A 9,002-nucleotide genomic window follows, 5' to 3' on the forward strand; every position below is an offset into this window, starting at 1 on the left:
TGGTATGTTAACATTGTAATGGTCAATTAGTGACCATTTGAATGTGTATAAGTAGGAATTGAAGTGAGTAAGGATGTTGGAGTTGAGTTTAGGCATGCTGCCCTTGGTGACCAGCAGGACCGAGTATGAGTCCAGAAGGTTTAGGTAGCTATAAATGGAGTTGTAATTGGACATGAAACTAGACACATAATGGCATAACTTTGGTAAAGAAACCCTACCCAGAAAACCAAACCAAGTTGACCAAAAAATTGCCCTAATCCAGGTGACTTGCATTCTGCCTGGGCAAAATGACCAAATAAATAGTATTTATTCATTTAGTCATAACTCAGCGTAGAAAGGTCCAATTGACTTGAAATTTTACCAGCAGATAGCTAAGACATAGACCTATAACTTTTGTGAAGAAACCAAACCCAAATTTTGACCATAACATATTCAAAAACTGACTTGGAGTCAGTGTACCAAAAAGGGCAGAATTGGTTCTGCCCAGAAAATCTGGAAAAATTTGTAATCCGGCCATTTATGGTATTTAGGTCATAACTTGAGCTACAAAACTCCAAATGGAGTGATTCAAAAAAAGAAATGTAACTAGACATAATAAGGAACAACTTTCATGAAGACAATTTTACCAAATTCCTACTGTACAAATATCCAATGGAATAGTAAACTTAATGTTTGAAATCTGAAAATTGTGAATAACTAACACTAAGCTTTGAAATGGTATTAGCAACCAATGCCAACAACTTTAGAATGCAAAATGTGGTATGTTGTGGATATTAAAACCAATATACCTATTGTCTATGAAAAAGTCAACATTTTAATTGACTAATGAAATGAATAGTAACTTTACTTGTAAGGTACAAATATTTAAGAAATGATTTTGTAATATGCCCTAGTAGGCCTAATGTGATTGGTTTGGATAGGTTGGCATGCCAATAGGGTTCTGATAGCAGTACTGCGTATGATGTATGGCTTCATTGCCATTCTGTGATAATAGCCTATGGCTATACTGATTATGATGTTATATTTAGCTTTATGCCTTATTGCTTTTATGGCTTATTAGCCATTCTGTTTGTACACCAGGAGACACATTGTGACCGATGGTGTGACAGCCCGAGGTACCTGGTACCCTGTGCTAGTTTACCCGTTTATCCAGTCCGATCAATTTGTATAGGTTACTTGGGCATGGAAAAGTATAATTATAATTGAACTGATTATTAAGGAAAATACGAAAATTAAATATCAAGATAAAGATCAAGAATGATTACAATAAAATAATCAAGGTCAAAATCATTAAGAAAACGATTAACAAAATGCTAGAAGGAGTTAATATCATAAAATGTAATTAGCCCTCGACTAAACAATAAGTTAGTAATTATTCTTTTTTTTATAAACATAATAACTAGGAAATTATTATTTTTATTTGCATATTATATTTTTTTGTATTATTGGCACCACTAAGCTTTATACTTAGCACGTCGCTTTTGCAACGCGTAAGTATTGAAGATTTGGACAGAGGGCCCAGTAGACCACAGATTGGGTAAGGCCGTTCACAGTTCTGCATAGTGTCCGTGTCACCTTACAGACTACAGTGCATTGGTAGGACACTAGGTCCCATTTTGTATTTTGTGATTTTTGTAAGTTTTGTAATTAAACTCTTATTTATCATGTATATTTGAAACATATGTAATATAATTTTGTATTAATGTAATTATTTGTAACTTTGTGTTTATAAATAACATATGTGAATTTATTTATGATTTGAGCATGATGATGATGTGAAATGAATGGATGACAAATGGAGGAATTGTTAAGAAATTGTTGTAAATTGATGTAATACAAATGGAGTTTGAGAATGATTGGAAATCATTGAAAGTGTTTTTTACAGGTTTCGAAGAACTGTTTTGTCCATTTTTTAGCTAGTACTCCGCCGGATTTTCTATAAAATTTTTGAAACCCCAAATGAATTTATAATTTCAATAAATGAATTAAATGAGTTAAATTTCACAAATTGCACTTCATATCCATGAAGAAATAAATTAAGAAATAATAAAAACGATTGAAATAAAATATGGTGTTCCGGTATACTATGTGACATATATTGTTCGGCTACACTGTAGACGGGTAAGGGGTGTCACATTTTCATCTACTGTTTAATTTTGTTTAATTCATTTTATTCTTTTATTCTCTCTCAGGTGATAGGTTTGGTGCATGACCAGAATAAAGCCAGAGGAGGAAGTTTTTGAGTTGTATCCAAAGATAGATAGGACCCTAAGAACCATCAGGAGAGAAAGGAAATGCCAAGAACAAGATCAAGGAAATCTAGAAACTCCAATAATGGCCAACAATAACAACAACAAGCTAAGACTCTTGAAGGATTACAGAGCTCCATCTATACAAGGATTCTAACCTAGTGTTACAAGACCCACAATGAATGCCAACAATTTTGAATTAAAACCGGCATGGCTCCAGAGGATCCAACAGACCCAGTTTGGGGGTTCACCAACAGAAGATCCATATTACCACCTCCAATGCTTTCTTGCCCTATGTGACACATTCAAGATGAATGGTGTCTCTGATCAAGCTATAAGACTCAGAGTGTTCCCATTCTCCCTTCGAGATAGAGCAAGGAAGTGGTTACTTTCTCAACCAGCTAGAACATTCACCACTTGGGAAGACTTCTCACAAGCTTTTCTAGCAAGGTATTTCCCACCTGTAAAGACCGTAAGGTTGAGAGTTGAACTGAAAACCTTTAGGCAAAAGGAAGGTGAATCACTCTATGATGCATGAGAGAGATATAAAGACTTACAGAGAGAATGTCCACACCATGGCACAAAGGATTGGCTCCTGGTTCAGAACTTCTATAATGGGCTACTACCCTCTATAAAGAGCTCTATAGACTCAGCTGCAGAAAATGACCTGATGGAGAAAACAATGGACCAAGCACTTGAACTTCTAGAGAGGGTTGCATATCATAACTACGAGTGGTCAAATGAAAGGGAAAATACAAGGACAACAGCAGGGATCCTGAAAGTGGATGCCCTAAGCATGATAAATGCTCAATTTGACCAGCTCACAAGAAGGCTTAATAGAATGCAAGCCAATGCTATAGGGATGAATAACCAACACTATGACAGCTATGGAGAAGGATATATGACTTCAGAATGTAACAACTTCAATGAACTCTCCATAAAACAGATGAACTATGTAAATTACAGAGAGAATTTCAACCAAAGGCAGCTCAACAATTCATATTCAAATACGTACAACCCTGGATAGTGGAACCACCCTAATTTCTCATGGTCCAATTCATAGAATCAGCCAATGAATAAACAGCAAGGATACAGACTACCAGCACCCTCAGGATTTCAGAATAGGGACAAAATCCTACACAGCCACCGCTACCTCCTCAAAATCAACAGCCTGAACCAAAGTCAACTATCAAATCGGTGATGGAAGGCTTCCTAACAACCTAGCAATAGTAGAATGAAATGATCAAATAGTTAACTTCTAGGATGGACCAACGTGCCACCCACAATAAGATGCTTAAAAATCAAATTGCTCAGTAATCAAGTTCTTCAAGCAAGACTGCTAGTAAGCTGCCTAGTCAACTAGATATGAACCTAAGGGAGCACTGTAAGGCAGTTACATTGAGGAGTGGAAGAGTTCTAGAACAATCAGAGGAAGAACCAACTGAAAGAACCTCTGATAAATCTAAAAACCAAACAGAGGAGAAAAAGGAAGAAGCTAAAGAGGATCAAAAGGAGGAAACAAGGAAGAAAAAGAAGTTACTAGAACCATATTAGCCTCCTCTACTTTTTTTTTTTCTCAGAGATTTCAGAAGGCCAAATTAGACAAGCAGTTTAGAAAGTTTCTAGAAGTTTTGCAGAAACTTTATATAAACATTTCTTTTACAGAAGCACTCTCTCAAATGCCATTTTATACTAAGTTCCTTAAAGATATTTTATAAAAGAAAAGAAAACTGAAGGATTACGAAACTATTGCTCTTATAGAGGAATGTAGTGCCATATTATAAAACAAGCCACCAAAACTCAAGGACCTAGGAAGCTTCTACCTTATCTTATTGATAACATGAATATAGACAAAGCCCTCTGTGATCTAGGTGCAAGTGTAAGTCTGATGCCTCTCTCAATATGTAAGAAGCTGGATGTAGGGGAGCTTAAACCTACAACAATTTCATTATAACTGGCTGATCAATCTGTAAAATACTCTATGGGCATCCTAGAAACATTCCCATTAAGGTGGGAAAGTTCCTTATCCCAGTTGATTTTATTGTACTAGAAACGGAAGAGGACGTCTAAATTCCTATCATCCTGGGAACATCTTTCTTAGCAACTGCCAGAGCTATCATAGACGTTAAGAATGGATAGTTAACTCTCAAGGTAGGAGATGAAGAAGTGGAGTTCAACTTGTTTAGCATAATGAAGCAAAAACTTGAACCTAATGAATACTTTAAGGTTGATATAATTGACAAGCAAATTGAAGAGGAATTCCATAAAGCACATCCTGAAGATCCTCTTGAAGCATGCATCATGCACAACCACACAATAGAGAATGAGAACACAAAAATTGTAGCTTGTGCACAATTATTGATAGCTAATCCACCCCTACCATTGGCTTAAGTTTTCACAGTAGAAGAGTTAAAGGAAGAACAACCCAAAGGCAAGCCTCAAGAAAACACCAAACAGGTAGAACTGAAACCTCTCCCCTCTATGCTAAGTTACACATTTTTGGACATAAATTATGAATATCCTGTTATTATCAATGCCAGCCTATCTGAAATAGAAGAGAAAAAAATTGTTAAGGGTACTTAGGACCCATAGCAAAGCTATAGGGTATAAAATAGAAGACCTGAAAGGGATTAATCCTTCCATTTGCATGCATAGGATACCTATGGAGGAAAATAATAAACCCACTATTGAACACCAAAGAAGGCTTAACCCAAACATGAAAGAAATAGTTAAGAAAGAAATTTTAAAACTATTAAATGCCGGTATTATATACTCAATTTCTGATAGTAAATGGGTTAGTCTAGTACATGTATTGTCTAAGAAGGTGGGACAACTGTCATTCGAAATGCAACTAATGAACTAATCCCTACTAGGATAGTCACTGGTTGGCGCGTGTGCATAGATTATAGGAAATTGAATAGTGCCACCAGAAAAGACCGTTTTCCTCTTCCTTTCTTAAACCAAATGTTAGAAAAGCTAGTAAAACATTCCTACTTTTGTTATATAGATGGGTATTCGGGATTTTTCCAAATTCCTATTCACCCAGAAGACCAGGAAAAAACCACATTCACATGCCCTTATGAAACCTTTGCATATAGAAGAATGCCTTTTGGTCTTTGTAATGCCCTTGCTACTTTCTAAAGGTGCATGATGGCCATTTTTTTCGATTATATTGAAAATATTATGGAGGTTTTTATGGATGATTTTTCTATCTATGGAACTACTTTTGATGATTGCCTAGCTAACTTATCCAAAGTGTTGCAAAGATGTGAAGAATCAAACCTGGTCCTAAATTGGGAAAAATACCACTTCATGGTAAGGGAAGGTATAGTTCTTGGACACGTGATATCAAAAAGAGGAATTGAAGTTGACAAGGCAAAAATTGAAATCATTGAAAAAATGCCACCACCAATATCAGTAAAAGGAGTTCGAAGCTTTTTGGGACATGTAGGCTTCTACAGAAGATTCATTAAAGACTTCTCCAAAATAGCTAAGCCACTTACCAATTTATTAAGTCAAGATGTTCCCTTTGATTTTAATGAAAATTGACTTGTCTCCTTTAACAGGATCAAAGAAGCCTTAATTTCAGCAATAATAATGCAGCTACTAGATTGGGAGCTACCATTTGAGGTGATGTGCAATGCAAGTGACTATGTAGTTGGAGCAGTACTCGGGCAAAGAAAGGATAAAAAACTCCATGCCATTTATTATGCTAGCAAGATGCTTGACGACACACAAATCAACTATGCTACTACAGAAAAGGAATTCCTAACAGTAGTGTTTGCAATTGACAAATTCATATCCTACCTAATTGGATCGAAAGTCATTGTTTTCACAGACCATGCTGCCATCTGATACCTTTTGAATAAGAAGGAAGCAAAACCAAGGCTGATTTGATGGATTTTACTTCTGTAAGAATTTGACCTTGAAATCAAGGACAAAAAGGGATCCAAAAATGTAGTAACTAACCACCTCTCCAAATTGAAATTGGAAGACACAGGGGACATTGAGGATTTGCCAATTGATGATTCATTTCCTGATGAACAATTACTAGAATTCTCCTAAACTCCATAGTATGTTGACTTTGTTAATTTTATTGTATGTAGGGTATTGCCTCCAAACATGTCTTATCAGTAAAAGAAGAAATTTCTGCATGATGTACGGTTCTACACATAGGAGGAACCTCTGCTGTATAAGAGATGTAATGATGGGCTAATAAGAAGATGCATACCGAAAGAGGAAATATAGAGCATTCTGCAGCACTATTATTCATCATTATATGGAGGACACTTTGGCATCATAAAAATAGCAGCCAAGGTGTTGCAAGTAGGGTTTTACTGGCCATATCTATTTAAAGATGTAAGATCCTTTGTGCTAGCTTGTGATCAATGCTAAAGAACGGGAAACATTTCAAGAATGAATGAGATGCCACTGCATGGTATACTTGAAATTGAATTATTAGATGTGTGAGGAATAGACTTCATGGGTCCATTCCCAACTTCCTTTGGAAATAAGAGTATCCTAGTTGGTGTTGACTATGTGTCAAAATGGGTAGAAGTAGTAGCCACACTAATAAATGATGCCAGAGTGGTAACAAAATTCCTCAAAAAGAACATCTTCACAAGATTTGACACACCAAGAGCAATAATTAGCAATGAAGAAAGTCACTTCTATAATTAACAATTTGAAAATTTATTGAAGAAATATGGAGTGACTAATAAGGTAGCAACCCCTTACCATCCTTAGACTAATGGCCAAGTAGAAGTTTCAAACCGGGAGCTGAAACATATCCTTAAGAAAATAGTTAATTGGTCAAGGAAAGACTGGTCCATGAAGTTAGATGATGCATTGTGGGCATACCGCACTGGTTATAAAACTCCCATCGGAATAACACACTTCTGTTTGGTCTATGGAAAATCTTGCCACCTACCGTCGAACTTGAACACAAAGCCTATTAGGCTATCCAAACCCTAAACTTTGACCTAAAGGCTGCTGGCAAAAAAATGCTTCTACAGCTCAATGAGCTAGAAGAAATCAGACAGGATGCCTATGAGAATGCCAGGATCTTCAAGGACAAGACCAAAAGATGGCACGACAGGCATATATCAAGGAAATAAATCAAAGAAGGGGATCTTGTCCTTATAACACCCTCCCTGTAGCAATTACATACATTCTACTATTCCGGTGACTGGTGGCAGTCCGGACAGCTAGAACGTCTAGAAAAATATTTAAACGAAAGTGAGGAACCATAATTAACTCAAATATTAATAAGAAAAATTTAGGAAAAATTTTAGAAATAAAATACAACCAAGTTAAATGAGCTGGTGCCCTAGAGATGGGTAACCCAGTAAGAAGTTGCGGTCCTCGCAACTAGGAGCCCTAGATTTTGGTCTGTTAAGCCAAACGGAGGGCATTTTGGTCATTTCGTTTTCAGAGGTGATTTTTGGCCGACTTTTCTAGTTAAGTAAATAATTATCATGACACAAAATGTGAATAAATATTGCTAAAAATTAAATTGAAAATGAGTAGAGAAGAAAATAAGAGAAAATGAGATAAAAAGCTAATTATGACATCACCATGATGTCATTAAACACTTACCACCAATTACAATTAATCAAGCCCATTTAAAATAAATAAAATGAGATAAGAATAAACAAAAAAAGGGTCATCAGCTGCTCCAAACCAATCCAGCTGTCTCCCTCTTCTCCCATAGCCATTTCCTCCATGAAAGCTCACCCAAGCTCCCAACCTCACCAAATCTCACTTAAAACCCTTACCTAGCTTCACAAAAAATTTACCTAGCAACTTGAACATCCTCTAGGCAGCCAAAAGAGGAAGGAAAGAGCAAGTTTATTTGGCTTGAAATTCTATCCCAACAAGGTTAGTGTCCAACTCTTACTCCTTTTGCTTTAATTCATGTTCAATGGCATGAATTGTGTAGGAAATTTAAGGAAATAAAGCAAACAAGTGTGTGTGTGCAACTTACAATTTTTGGTAGCTAGGATTAGCTAGGGTTAGCTAGGGTTTGATGATTTTTGAAGGTAGAAAAATGGTTATGAGCAGCCTTTGCTAGTGGATGGGGTATTGAACATAATTAAGTAAGTGAAATGCAAGAATTGTGCATGTATGAAATGAAAAAAAAAAATTGGACACTTGAACAATTCTAGGGTTTGCTCATGTGATGGTTCATTAACCTTGTAATGGTAAATTAGTGACCATTTGAATGTGTATGATGAGGAAATGAAGTGAGTTGAGGCTTGGCATTTGAGTGTGGGTGAGCTGCCTTGGCTAACCTGCAGGACTAAGAATGAGCCCAGCAAGTTTGGGTAGCTATAAATTGAGTTGTAGAGGTTCAATTGGTGCAAGGCTAATTGGACATGAAACTAGAAACATAATGGCACCACTTTGGTGAAGAAACTCTGCCCAGAAAACCAAACTAAGTTGACCTAAAAATTGCCCTAATCCGGGTGACTTGCATTCTGCCTGGGCAAAATGACCAAATGAACAGTGTCTATTCATTTGGTCATAACTCAGTGTAGAAAGGTTCAATTGTCCTGAAATTTTACCAGCAAATGAGATATAGACCGACAATGTTCATGAAGTAACCTAACCCAAATTTTGAGCATAACATGTTCCAAAAGTGACCTGCAGTCACTGCATAAAACACTGTAGATTTGGTCAGCCCAGAAAATCTGAAAAGTTTGCAATCCAGCCAGTTATGGTATTTAGGCCATAACTTGAGCTACAAAAATC

At 36.4% G+C, this 9,002-nt stretch overlaps 1 non-coding gene across 1 annotated transcript; it reads right to left on the minus strand.

The window, feature by feature from the left end:
* Positions 1 to 2,724: 2,724 nt before the first annotated feature.
* On the minus strand, positions 2,725 to 2,831 carry LOC131179729 (small nucleolar RNA R71). Its single transcript, XR_009148616.1, has one exon. It is a non-coding gene; the product is annotated as a small nucleolar RNA R71 (small nucleolar RNA).
* Positions 2,832 to 9,002: the final 6,171 nt, after the last annotated feature.

The sequence above is a fragment of the Hevea brasiliensis genome, chromosome 4, assembly GCF_030052815.1.
Source record: "Hevea brasiliensis isolate MT/VB/25A 57/8 chromosome 4, ASM3005281v1, whole genome shotgun sequence".
Lineage (NCBI taxonomy): Eukaryota > Viridiplantae > Streptophyta > Magnoliopsida > Malpighiales > Euphorbiaceae > Hevea > Hevea brasiliensis.